Consider the following 14,301-nt stretch of genomic DNA (forward strand, 5'->3'; position numbering starts at 1 on the left):
GAAAAGGAGAGGATGAACTAAAACATGGAAGATCTTTCTTCCTTTACTGAAAGATGCTTGCATACATTTATTTTTAGAGATGAAAATATAATGTAATGCTTATTTGGTTAACTGCGCTTCAGCTTGTGGTTTAGTTTGAACATTTTTTGCTAGCTTTAGTCTTACAGGGATTGTCTGTGGGACTGTAATGTCTTTTGAAGGGACAAATTGGCGAGCACAACTATTAGCTGGGTGACATCAAAGAGCATTAATCTTCTGTTCTATAGCAAGGCCAAGACCACATTAGTGCATTTCACCCAGTCATTATTAAGACTGTAGCCCAAGGGTGTAATAAATGTTTTATGGCATGCAAACCAAGGTAATGGAATGCAAATTCCATAATACATCCATACATTTATTTTCTAATAGAGTAAATGATGATGTATTTTATCTTAGAAGAACTCCGAATGACAACACAAATTCAGAAATTCAGAACTGATGATAAAATATAGCCCTTACTTGGTTTGGGACAGCTGTGTGAGACAAGAGGAGAAGACATCTGCCCTGTTAGAAATTACCTAGTAAAAATCTTTAAGAGCAAACATTTTCATCTTGTTCTTTAATGTAAATCTCTTTCTGGGAAGGTGGATGTAGTTATCTTACATTTTTATTTCTAATTACATTTCCCTCTTTGAATACTAATGGATTATTTTGCTTATATTTGCCTTAGAAATATATGGTAACATTAATGTACGAGATTTTATAGGTAACAGGGCAGGCATTTTCCCAGCAGAACTTAAGTTATGCTTTATTATATTGTATTCAGATTCAGAGGGATTAAGAATTCTTTCTGAGGTAAAACAATATAAGTAACTTAAATAATGATAGAAATATATATCAGTGTTCTTGTTACTTTAACCTATCAAACTACACTGCAGACATGCCAGTAGGCACAGTGCTGGTTGAGTGGATTAGTGTGTGAAACCTCTGTAAGCCATTTTATCTGCCCCTAAGAAATGTTTTCATTTCATTCTTACCTTATTTCCTGATGATGCACAGTGCTTTTGATCCCACCTAATAGACAGTTTCATGTTCATTCATTGCTGTTTCTCATATAGAAATATAGTAACTGAAAGAGTAAATTGCATTACAGAGTGTAGCCCAAGTACACACTCAGGACTGATAAGTTCTAAGACTGTAAAAAGCATCATAGCTAAGGAGAATGGACAGGGAAAGGTTCTCAGTGACAGCTGCACACTAAAGTCTGGATCATGCAAAGCCAGAACAATACAGCAATTCATGACAGGAAAACAAATTTATTTAAAGTATATCCTCTCAATCCTTATTCTCCAGGGTAATATTTTTCTTGTGTCATTCATAAGGCAAAAGGTTTGTGTTTGTGGAGTAGAAGTTAATGAGAAGGACATCAAAGTGTTCTAGGCCCTCACATAATTTTTCACTGAAACAAGTTGTCTTGATGAGCCTGGATCATCTGTAGGATCTGCTTCTGAGTCACATTCCCGGCTGAAAGCATTTACAGTATGATTCAAAACATACAAGAATTATTGGAAAGATTCCCACTGATTCCACTGGTCCTTAGATCAGGCCTTTGATAGAAATATAATATTTATTATATCCTTACTTATGTTTTCTTTCCTTGAGTGAAAGTTTATAAGATAATTCAAAGGTAGAAGTTCATCCCTGCCATCACAGAGCTCCCCATAGCTGTGCCTGGGAGCCTCACTCTGTATGTGAAAGCAGCCCCTTTATGTCCCAGTGCTCCCAATCTCTGGGCATGCAAGCACTATTTCTATGGTGACTGAGGATTTCCAGGTGAGGGGAGACTTTTTCTTCCTTTCAAAGGGGAAGAAAGAGAACATCAGTTTAAATGTTGTAAATCCTTGAGTAACACAGGCATTAATTAAGAAGGCACAATTAGTTGTTGTGCTGTGGTTCCCGCTGTGCTTGCCAGAATCTCACTGAGGTGGTAGTGCCCTTATTTAGGCTTCACAGCCCAAAGTTTCTAGTAGGAAGTGATGAAAACAAAGAACAAGCAAAACCATACAGAAAATATTCTGAACAAAGCAAACTGTTGCATTTAATTTCAATAGAACAACAAAAGGAAAACCTGCTGGTCACACATGCAGAGCCTGTGGCATAACTGAGACAACGATTACTTTAGCATACAAGAAAGTTAGACCAATTACCTTGCACTAGAGAAGGAAGCCAAAATGAGGAAGAAAAGGCATACACTGTGCTACATCTCTCTCACCTAGCTGTGACAAAGATGCCCTCAGAAGACAACATGCAGATGTTCTTAACTCTGCATGAGTTAAGAAAGTGCAAGAAGGAAGGAAGATTTCTTCTCACAGAGATATATCAGACCCACTAGCTGCCAGTTGTGACAACAACCTATGAAGCAGCCCAGTACTAGTTTGATATTTCTTTACATATTTAATCAATGTTAAAGCCCACCTAGATTATGTCTGTGACCTACGCTCTAGGCAGAAAACTCAGGCTCTGAGATCACCCAGAATACCTGACTGAAGTCTCTGCTTGCTGCACTGTAAGGATTCAGGGACACTCTTGCAGGCTGGGTTTAGAAGTATGGTGGGCCTTGCAGTACTGCACCAGGGAACACTCATCAAGCATCAGGGGCTACAGGAAATTTTTATCTGCAGTGTCCACCATGACTTAGAATGACTAATTCCTCCCTATATTTTACTCATAAGTATTATAAAATTATGCAGACTAACTACCTAATATTCTAATTCATAAAATAGTGATATAGATGTTGTAGTTTATGTAACTGAGCAACAAAATTTACTATATTTTTCTCAAAAACAGGACCAGAACCATCAGGCTTAGATGTAGTTTGTCAGTATTAGTAATCTAGGTTTGTCTAGTAAATGAAATACCTTCAGAAAAAAAAAAAAAAAAAAAAGGCTAAAAGCTATAATGAATAAAACCATAAAAAATAAAAATCAATGTTCACCTGGCATTTACTATCCAAATTGGAACAATTAAAATAGTCTCTGGCATGATGTAAGCACTCACTATTGCAACACAGGATTTATTGAATATCTGATAAGGAGTGAGAACCTTTGAAGACAGCTTTAGAAAGCACTTAAATTTACTGCCCATTTCTGTAGGATTTTTTGAAATATTTTTTATAATACATGATGCTTATTTAGCAGTTATAAACCTGTCTACCATATAAATTAACTAAGAGGAGGAATCTCATTGGTATATCAATGAAAGAAAATTTAGTTTTATTTATTCTTTTGAACATACTGTTTTGCTTAAAAAATATGAAGTAGATTGAGCTAAATTGTATTGCACTTATTTTTTGAACTTGTAATAAATAAGGGAGAAAAGTTGGACAGTACTGAAACATAGAAGCCCACTTTCAGCTTATTCTGGTTTGGTTGTTTTATTAATTTTCTGATGAGAAAATCAAATTTGACCAACTTAAGAAGCCCTTCAGTTTATTTGTATTTTACCATGGAATTTATCTTGCAAACACTGACTATATTAATCATTGATTCATCAGCTCATTACAATTACAGTTAGCATTAACTTCTGCTAAGTGATATATTAAACTTGCAGTTTTCTAGGTGCACAACCTAAAATGAAGTTCACTGTTATGTGTGCTCCTTCTCTGCCCCTTTATTCTGGGAATGAGAGCTCTTTCATTTTCTATTTCCTGATGAATGACTAAGGTGAACTTGTTAAAATTAGTGCTTAATTCTGAAACAGATATTAAAGAGCTTAAAAGAAAAATACACAGAGGTTTATGCACTTTTATGCATTTCTCAAGATCACAAGAGGTGCTTTAAAGCTATAAAAATTAATTAATTTCCCTACATCATGAGCACAAACAATTTCAGTATGAGTTTCAATTGTTTTCTTTTACTAGTAGCATGGATTTCAAGAAAGAAAAAAGGCAGGATGAGCAGTCTCCAACGCAATCAACTCAAAGTCACACAAATGTGTGCATACAGGCTAATCTCAAACTCTTAGAGCAAGACCTAGGTTAAGTTTTGAAAAATCAGCTGTGAATTTAGGTGTTCCTTTCTGAACAAAGAGCTCAGCAGCTTCTGCTTTAAGGTATCTCCAGTTAGCCATCCAGAATCATTAATAAATTGTTAATAATCACTTATAATTACAAACCTACTTGGTGTAATTTCAAATCTATTCCAAATAACATAAATAGTAAAGATCATCTTACTGTTGCAGTTTGGAATAAGACTCCCTGGTACTTCTCGCCCCACTGCCCCAAAAATTCATCTGGAAATGTGGACCCTAGGTTAGCTGCATTGCAGCTTGCTTCATGTATCACCACAAGTAATTTGCAATTAGATATGTAGCACTTACACTGCATTACTACAGTGTAGCTGCTGAGGCAAGAGGGAATAACAATCAAAGGTGCTCTTTCTACTCCTCCACTTATATTTTTCTTGCACTCCTTTGAGCAAAGCAGAGGAACAAGCACAGTTGTTGAGGAGATAACATGAAGGCAGAAAGGTGAAATATTGAGAAAGAATACTATTGCTCATAGCAAATCAGTCAGGTGTGATTGTTATTTTCATGGGTTTATTGAAGAAAAACTTAATTTGTGTATACGGTAAAGGTGTAACATGGCAGGGTTTATTGGCATTGTGATCTTAAAATGAACACATAATAGAACTTTCTAGCTAATCACCATGTAAGAAAAGACAAATCTGTTTATCATTCCTCCTTGCACTGATTTGTTCAATTGTTCTCAGCATGAATATGCTATATAACCCCTAAATGCAAATGAATTGAGTCAGGTTCTTTCTATCAGTCTGAATATATAGTAATGTACAAATGTGGAATAGGAAAGACATGCTTTACAGTTTTCCTTTAAGCTAATTGCTTTCCTCTAAAATGAAGACACCACTGAGTCTGGGCTAAGACCTTTTATATAGTGGCATATTAAGGGACAGCAAGTGATTCAGCACATTTCCTGTATGCTGCTTCATTGCCCAGATAATATAGAGAAGTTCAATTGATTCCAGACATTTTAATGCTTTTATTTTGCCAGAAGAGATCTCTTTGCCTTTCACTTGGCAAACTAGGAACACAGTGGGTTTTTTTGTCTCACAGCTTTGGGATCTTTTATTCAAAAGTTTTTTTATCATCATATTCACCTCTTCTGGAAAAGTCTAAAACAGAAAATACACTTACAATTTACCATTTATCTGGTAGAACAGAGTGATGGGGATGGTGGTGACAACCCTGTCACTTCTGTGAATGCAAGCAATAAAGTGAAGATCTATTTTTCAAGCCAATTAATTTCTCTGTACCACCCAGAGAAGAGCTACTCTTGTATCTTTAAGCAGCAAACTAATTATGAGGTTCAGGTCTACAACAAAGAAATAAAGAGACAAAGGGTACAGGACTGTAGGGCAACACAGATAAAATTTGCTAGCTGTTATTGACAACACCCATTTTCTGATTTATCATACAGGTCTATGATTACAATAGTCACTGATCGTCCAGTACAGTGAGGATGAGCAAAAATAGGGGAAACAATTTTGAGACAGGTAAGTCAATTTTTGGTTGCAAATGCTAAGTGAGATGTTTCACTAACTAGTAATCCTGTACTCCTTCACTGATTTGGCTGAGAGCAACAGATTCCTTGGACCACAAGTGAGGGACCCTGTAAATTTGATAATTGTGCAATATTTTTCAATTTATTCCAGAGTTTCACTCCCAAATATTTTAGTCTCTAAAGCCCTCATTTAGTTTTGTGCAATATAGGTGGGTGAGGAGTGTGAAGAAAAGTTATTTTCCAGAGTCATATTATAATTTGAAGGAGAAGGGGCAAAAGAAGTTTTCTGCCAGAAATGGTATATGAGACTTCAGACTGGACTTCTAAACTAATCCACATTCAAGTGATTGGCATCCATTTTGTTGAAATTTATTTTAATCCAAATTTTGCTGCACTAATGCTTGGCTTGAGGCAGAAGAGAACTGAGGAACTATTCCCTGGCCAAAGCCATAATTTTTAAGATGTCCTTAGACACAATCCTAACTGGATACAGTGACCATAAATGCAGCAGACGATATCAAAACTAAAATCCTCAAAGTTCACTTTAAAATATGAGTCCCTGTATTACATAATTTTTATTATGAGTTCAACACAAGTAGTCCAATCATGGACTTTTTCACAGTCATAACGACTAGATGTCTATTTAGCAGAAGTTGATGAAATCTTCCAAGAACAAAGTAGTATAAATTTACTTCTGTTAGAGATTCAATATTACTTCCAAAAGTTTAATTGCCTTAAAATTTTGTGTGGTCTAACAAAGTATACATTTTGGTGTATATATCTCTAGAGAAGTCAAATAAAAATCCCCTCACTTTTGTTGCCATTCCCTCCAGAAGAGGTACATGCTTTCAGGTAATAGATTTACAAGTCATCAATGCAAGAACTGGAAAACTGTAACTGTGGGTCGACTGCAGCTAAGAGAGATTCTGCTGCCTATCACCACATATCTTCATAATATATATATCTTGAAAGAAGAAGCAGGACAGGCAGGCTTCCCCATGATACCGAAATATTAGTATGCATTCCTTTCCTTTCTAGTCCCAGTGCACCGAGACACTGCACTGACAAATACAGGTCAAATCACAACTGATGGCTCTCTCTGAGCCATTGCTGTGTTTGGGGAAGCTACATCTTGAGAGAATTGGGTCAGCATGTTTATTGGGAACATTCTACAGAAAGGCAGGCTGTAGCAAGAAGTGATTAGAGCTATTACTTTAGAAGCATTTTCCCCTTCTGAATTGCTAATAAACCTTAATAAATGTGCCCACTATTAAACTAGTACCTGCTAAAGGGATGCTATCTTGCACAGCTGACATCCTGACAAATGTGATGACTGCCAATTCCACTGTGCTCTTACAAAAAGTTCTGAGCAAATTCCAGTCTGAGGAATTACATTGCATGTACCTCAGATTCCCAGATTAAGTTTTAGCTGAAAAAATGGCATTGTATATAGTGAACATATAAAGGTTACCTAGCTCACAAGGGACTGTGTTTTGTCATTACTGTGAGGAATGATGCACTCATACACCCTTATGCTTAGAAACAATTGCTCATGGAAGGATTTTTATCTGTACATACATCAAAAAGTTAAGGAGCCATGTCCCAGTGGAGTCAGCTGATGGCACAGATCCTACCTTGCAGATGATTTTCCAGAATTTCTAAGTAATGGTAGGCACACAATAAATTAAATAGGCATTTAGTACACAGTGAGGCTGTTCAGTGACTGTACAGGAACAGAGTGACTAAGCACTCAGAGAGCAAGAGCAATGAGTGTTGGCATGGTTTGGAACTGTTGTCAGTGCAATAACACTTGCAAACATCTCTTTTTTGCAGGCTGATTCCATCACCTGCTTTCCATTAATAGCCACACATAGCACACTAGAGGAAGTGAAAATTACTAAGGATTTGTTACTAGCATAACACCAGTTTAATTTAGCATGTGACTGCCATGGAAATTGGTGCCTCCACATCTAGAAGCTTTCAGACCTGCAAACTTTACCCATTGCTCCATCTGAACTGGCTGTTTGCAACCCTGATCCTTTTCACACCATGGTCCCAAGACCTGATTCTGACTTTCTGGCAAAACTCACTTTCATTTATAGAATTAGATTCACTTATAAGTTCAGGACCAGCAGGATATAGACTTTGTATGGATTTTCTGGACAGGAATCAAATCCACTTTACAAAAGGTGGCTAAATTCACTAAGTGAACTAGCCTTAATATGGGCAGAGGATTTTAAGTTCGCACTACAGAGGATCCAATTTCCTTGGAATAGGTTGATCAGACGAATCTGGTAATAAGAATCTGGGAACAACCTACCCAGCTGTAATTCTAATGCAATAGCCCTGCAAGGGAAGGCCATGTGGTTAGAAAAATCTAGATACTGCTAACCTCCTTTTTTTTCCAAGTATATGCTTGGTGTCATTCTTGGTTTCCAGTGGAAAAAAAAACAAAACACCTTTTGGCTTCAAGCTATGAGCACATCACATTTTTGTGATGATCAAATTAGCTATGATATCCTCTCATTTTAGAAAGGGATTTTGAAACGCTCAACCTTAACCTTCCAAAGGTGAAAGATACATTTGAGCAAGAGTCACCCCTTTTTAGGTTTGGGGTTTGGTTTTTTTTATGAGAAGAAACCTATAGAATTGATTTCTAAACATATTCTAATCTCTCCAGACCATGCAAAAATATTTATCCCCTACAGAGGAAATATGAATTGTATAGATGGATATAGTTATCTTCACATGGCACAGTAGCCCTGTACATTGCTCACAAACAAGAGTGAAGGCTAATTTAAAAATGTGTTCCTAATTATAAACAGGAACTTACTTCTTCAGGTGATTGGTAGGTATGAGAAGCTTTATTATTTTGTGTGCCTTACAATACATTTTCTTGTAAAATCATATTTCAGATTTAGCATTTCTAAATTTTGTAGCATCAATGACACAATCAGCAACTGTTATCCAGTATCACTCTTCAGATATCTTTATGTTATGTTCTCAAGTGATAAATATTTCTACCTATCTGCAGATGTAATCTGTAAAAGAAGGATTTGCAAGTAAGGAGAAACTGAAAAAAATTAATATTAAGAAACTGCACAGAAAGAGAAAATTATAAATACTATATGGCTCAGAACCATGAGAAGAGCAGGGCATCAATTTGTAATGGACAAATAGTTCATAACAAGTAACAATTCAATACATTTAATCTCTTTTTTTTTTTTGTATTCTAGTACAATATCTGCACATCAGCATATAGTGATTTTCTCTAATCTACTCATAATTCACATTTTTCAACTATGTACTTTCTGCAGAGTTATTGGTCTTAAACAGTTTGTTTCATAGTAAAAGATATTATAAGAAAGAGAGGAACTGAGTTGAGAGCAATTTTGAATTAAAACTTTAAATAAGTATTTTATTCCTGACTAGACAGGTGTAACAGTTAAGGTTCAGTTTTCTGATCTAAATTTTCATGTTTACAGGCTTCTTTGATTTCAAGAAACATTCCCTATATCTTATTAACATATTCTACTAGCTCATTGTCTTGAGTAACTCTAGAAAGTGACTAGAAAAGAAGCAAAAAACCCACAACAAAATGAAAATGTCTGAAAGAAAGAAAAAGGAATTGATACTCAACAGGGAGTCACAGCAATTTTTAAGTACGCCATGAAGTAGTATTTATCAATAGCTTCATGACAGTCAATACGTTCAATAACTTTCTATATTAGCTAGCAAAATAGATGGGCAAGAAAAGACAGTTCCTTCCTGAAATATAGGAATGAAAAACATATATGCAAGAGTGAGGAAAAGGTTTCCTTTTGTGCTCTTCTCTATAATATTAGGGACCATCTGGGTTTTTGTCTGCATTGGTGTGACTTGTTTGGGATAATAAAAAAAGAAACAGAAAAATCAGAATTTTACTGAAAATGCATAGTATCTTTATGTAAGTGATGTTCAGTCTTTTCTGAGCTCATACAAACTCCATCTTAATTAAAGCAAATCATAAGCTCTTCCCTATTCCCTTGCCTTATTCACTCCCAGAGTGATGAGGCAGGATGGCCAGAGTGACCACTCCAGCTCTGTGCACTGCCCGAGACACCTCTCAGCAACCCTGACTCTGTGGCTTCCGCAAGGGACAAGATACCATGAGTGAGTCCTCAGCCTGTGGCACTTTGGGGAAAGCATCCAAGGGGAGGATAACTCTGTGCACAGTTGCAGTGACCTTTTGACAGGTGTGTGTGTTAAACTGATCCAGCATTCACATGTGCATTAGTGTGGGAGAATTGTATCATTTCACAATGGAAAGAGGAGGCAACTTTAAGCTCCTGAAGAGAGTTCTTCCACTGTGAAGTGGGCTGAGGGAAAGAGCCACAGAGCCATCTTTCAGAGCAGAGCTCAGACACTGCTTGAAGAAGTAATGTGCAGTGACATGAGCCTGGCTGCAGGAGGAAGCATGAGGCATGTGTCTCTACACTTACTTGCACTGCCACTAAGAGGGAATTCTTCCCAATATGACACAGTAGTCCACTGAAAGCATTTCTTTTATGAGTTGCACATTTTTAAGTACCGGTGCTCATCCTAAATTAGAGTTCTCCCTTAATAAGCAACAGAAGAATATGTATGCCTTCAATAAACACATATCACAAAAGTCTACACAGATCATGCAAGCTCTGACATGCCCAGGAGGAGGCTCATGAATACACTGGCTATCAAACCTCAGTCTCAATTACAGTGTGTGTGAAAGATTGATATCAAAATTCAGACAGCTTTGTAGTTTTTTAATATGATCTTAGCAAGGGCTTGTTGGGTCAGATCTATTTTGTTATCTGCAGTTCTTTGCTTTTGGTTAATGAATATGCTGTTGAACTCATGAGTGTCTTTCCAGTAAGAGCGGTATTTTTACTTGAACTTTCAAGGACTGCACCAGCACCACCAACCAGCAAGAAACTTTTTCTTATGGGAAGTAAAACATTGATAAATAGAAGGTAGAACTGCTCTTCTTCAATGCCTGTATCAGCATTGCTACCTCTAGAACATGTCCTGTCTTAAGGCCCTGTCTTTTGCATTTCCTTCATGTACCACAGTCTTAATCCCAGTGACATTTTATTTATAGTTCTGGCTTAGACCTCACAGTGCCTCATCAAGTATGTTCAAGTTGTCCCTAACCTCGCTGGCAGGTGTTCTAACATTTCTAGCCATATTCTGCAGGTGCTATGAGTCATACAAGCTTATTTAAAAAGTGAAAGATCTGTGGGAATTTCCCCAGGAATGTATAGCCATGAATACTGCAATACCATTAAATACACTTGAACAGTTTTGGGAAGATAAAGCCAAAATGAGTAGCTATTCCATAAAACTTGTCTTACAACAATGTCATTTTTTCAACACTCCATAGATTTTCTATGTATACTCAGCACAACACGTAACCATTTCTTACCCAAATTAACTGCATGGTACCAAAACAGAGTAAGAGGAGTCATTTGAAAAAGCATGAATCAACTCAGAACTATCCTATCTCTGAATATATGAAAGTAATGAGTGTAATAGTGAAGAATAAAATTTTGTTTTATTAGAGTTCTGTAGGCAAAACTGATTCTGCTGCCTTTAGGTAAAGAACATTATTTGTTTTGAATTTGTTCCTGGGAGCAACAACATTCCAAGCTGTGGCAAAGGAAGAGAGCATTGCATGGGAAGAAGTATTTTCCCTTTTTTCTCAGACTGTGAAATAAAGTGGAAGTCCAGGGTGTGGAAAGATTTGAGGAACCTAGCAGAAAAACTCATTTTCTCATTTACTTTTTCACCACTTCACTGAATAGCCTTTTACCCACCCCAGGTCATTCCAATTTGCTGGCACCTGAATTTGTAGGACTTTGTGCTACACTACAAGTGCATATGCTGTAAGCCTGGCCTGCGATGCCTCTGGTTGAGCTGGTGAAGAGTGTGTGGTCTACTACCCAACCCACTCTCCACAACACCACCGCTCCTCAACAATTTTCCTTCATCCAGCCCTTTCCTCCAAACCTATGCAGCAGTAGTAAGGTATTTTAAAAACAAATATTGAAGAAAGATGGCAAGACAGACTACCATATGTATTAATTGTGCCAATGATATTTATATTTAACTTTAATGATGCTTTTGTAAGGGAGGTCCCAAAACACATGAAAGTCTGGGCTGACTACTTTCTGGTGTATTGCTTCTGTCCCAAGACTTGAGTTTTGCAACCCACCTTTCAGTTTAAGGTAAGCTTTTCAAATTCAGATAACATTTTTTACTTATCATCAAGGCCCCTATGCCTTGTCATTTGTTGTTCACCAAAAGAAACTTTGTCTCAAACTGAAAGTTAACATGATATGGTGTCTTTCAAAAGTAGCAATTTCTTTTTATTAGAATTTTTTAAAAAAATAATTTATTATGCCTGTCATAGAGTATGTAGCTTGGTAGCTAGTTTGCATCTCTAGTTAAACCAATACAGCTCATCTGACTCTGTTAAACCACTGGTTTATCATTTTTATCCTTCCCTCTTTCTTTTGTTCTCTGTTAGAATCACCTCCATCTCCAAATATCATTAGGAATTGATGGACATAAGTTTTCCCATGCTAACTTGGACACGGTTCAAATGACTTATGAATAAATTGAAATGACTTATGAATAAATTAAGTTCCCCACACACAAAGTCCCATTGCTTAAGAAATCTTAGTGTGCTGCTGGAAACAATCCTGGCTGGATGGGAAGATGAAATTGATTATTTAATAGAAGTTTTCCAACTCTCCCAGTCTTTCACCCTGTGGGCATAATGCTTTGAACTGGACAACTTCAGAAGTTTAATGAAATTTCTCCTACTTCTATCAAGGCTAAATCTAGCTCTTCAACAAAAGCAGTTTGTTGTTCGTGAGCAGTACCTTTTCCCTTTAAAGGCTAGTCAGAATGTTTTTTCAACATGGCTTCAAGAGACAGTGGAAGGAATACAGAAGGATTGGAATAAATAAAATAGTAGTGTTAGTAACTTGGAGCCAAGCTTTTTTTCCTACTCTGTATTCAAGCAGAATTCATCATGATGTAAATGGCCAGTTTGCTTGGCTGAGACAAACTTACTGGCCTATGCATGGAAACCAACAACCAACACTTTCAATATGTAAGGGTGTATTTTCACCACAAAGGCAGCTTAGAAGGCAGGTTTATCATTTGACATACATAAAAAGGAAGGTTTTATGGACAATTCTGTAAGAACAAACACTCATTATTGAGTTAGTTAGTAAATAATAATGATAACAGCATCAGACTGGTGACTGCTATCAATGAGTAACGAGCTTATACTCTTTGTGTATTTATTATTAGATTTCTGTGCTCATCAGAAACTGAGTGTAGCTTTGTTCACTACATATATCTTCATATTGCAATCAATATAATGGCACACTTTTCATAGACGTCAGACTTTAATATTAATTTGCTCTTACTTATGCATCACAGAAAGACACAGAACATCTTCACTTCTACAATAAAGCCTTCATTCAAAATAAAGTATGGTTATATCATCACTAGGGTTAAGAAGATTTTATGTTTACTACTCAAAAGATTAATGGGTCACTCAAGCATTTACATTCTCATACATTTTTATGACAGTGCTATGAAGTAAATTTGATGTATGTTCAGAAGAGAATGATAGGTTTAAATGTCTAACAGCTGCTCTTTTGAATTTCAGCAATGTTTTAAGTGTTGCTACCATTTAGCACTTCCACTGCTCACTGCAATTTACTGTTTGCCAGCGTTAGTTATTTGTGTTTGCACAGGAAGACAAAGGAAAAGAATTAGGTGCAGCATAGGAACAGTTTTACTTTCTTTAAGCCACCTGAATCTAATCAATCTTACGGCAAGCACTGCTCTGGAAAAAACTGACACTTTTCAGAGTGTTTATTGAAAGACTTCACTGAAAAAGCATCTTAGGCTGTGTGCACAAATACACACCCTTTCCTGGATGTAGTTTGAAGCTTAGTCCACATTTTGAAATGGATTTGATGGCTCCTATATCGCAAAACCAGTTTTGATGAGTAAACAACCCAGAGGGGGGCTGATTTCAGCAAAACAGCCCATTGAAATTGCATGGAGTTGGGAGTGGCAGTAGCAGCAGGAAGTTCTGGTCTTTTAGCTCCAATCAACTGAAAAGGCTTCAAATGCTGCTGTAGTCTTTTCCTATGTGACACATACAACACTAAATGCAATGCACTGGGTACACTTCACTTAAGACAAGACTGTTTAACACAGCAGGGAAACACGATTCTCTAATCACCCCCTACTATGAACCAGAGCCAACACAGGGGCAATTAAATAAGAAAGATCAGAATGTCACTACAGGCAAGAACAAGCTGTGTCAGGGGACAGGGCAGTCATCATTAGGGACCACACAGACCTGCTTCCACTAGCTTTTGTGACTCCATATATAACATCAGTTATTTCACGAGTACCTGTAGACTATAGCAGGCCCCCCAGCAAATGCAGGGGCAGGCAGCTGGGGATGCTGTACAAAAGCCTTCTCTAGCCCACTCTGTAATGCATACAGAGACTCAGTTCTGTGATGAAGTTACATGTGTGACCACACATTCTCATTTGTCCCCATTTTGAAGAGGGCTTAGTTCACCCCTGAGTCAGAGTTTCACAACTGCCTCATTATGTGAACAAGCAAAAGACAACGATGCTGAATTCCAAAAGCACACAATAAATCTTTCAGAAGCCTAATTTTATTTTAG

This window comes from Anomalospiza imberbis, chromosome 8, assembly GCF_031753505.1.
Source record: "Anomalospiza imberbis isolate Cuckoo-Finch-1a 21T00152 chromosome 8, ASM3175350v1, whole genome shotgun sequence".
Classification (NCBI taxonomy): domain Eukaryota; kingdom Metazoa; phylum Chordata; class Aves; order Passeriformes; family Viduidae; genus Anomalospiza; species Anomalospiza imberbis.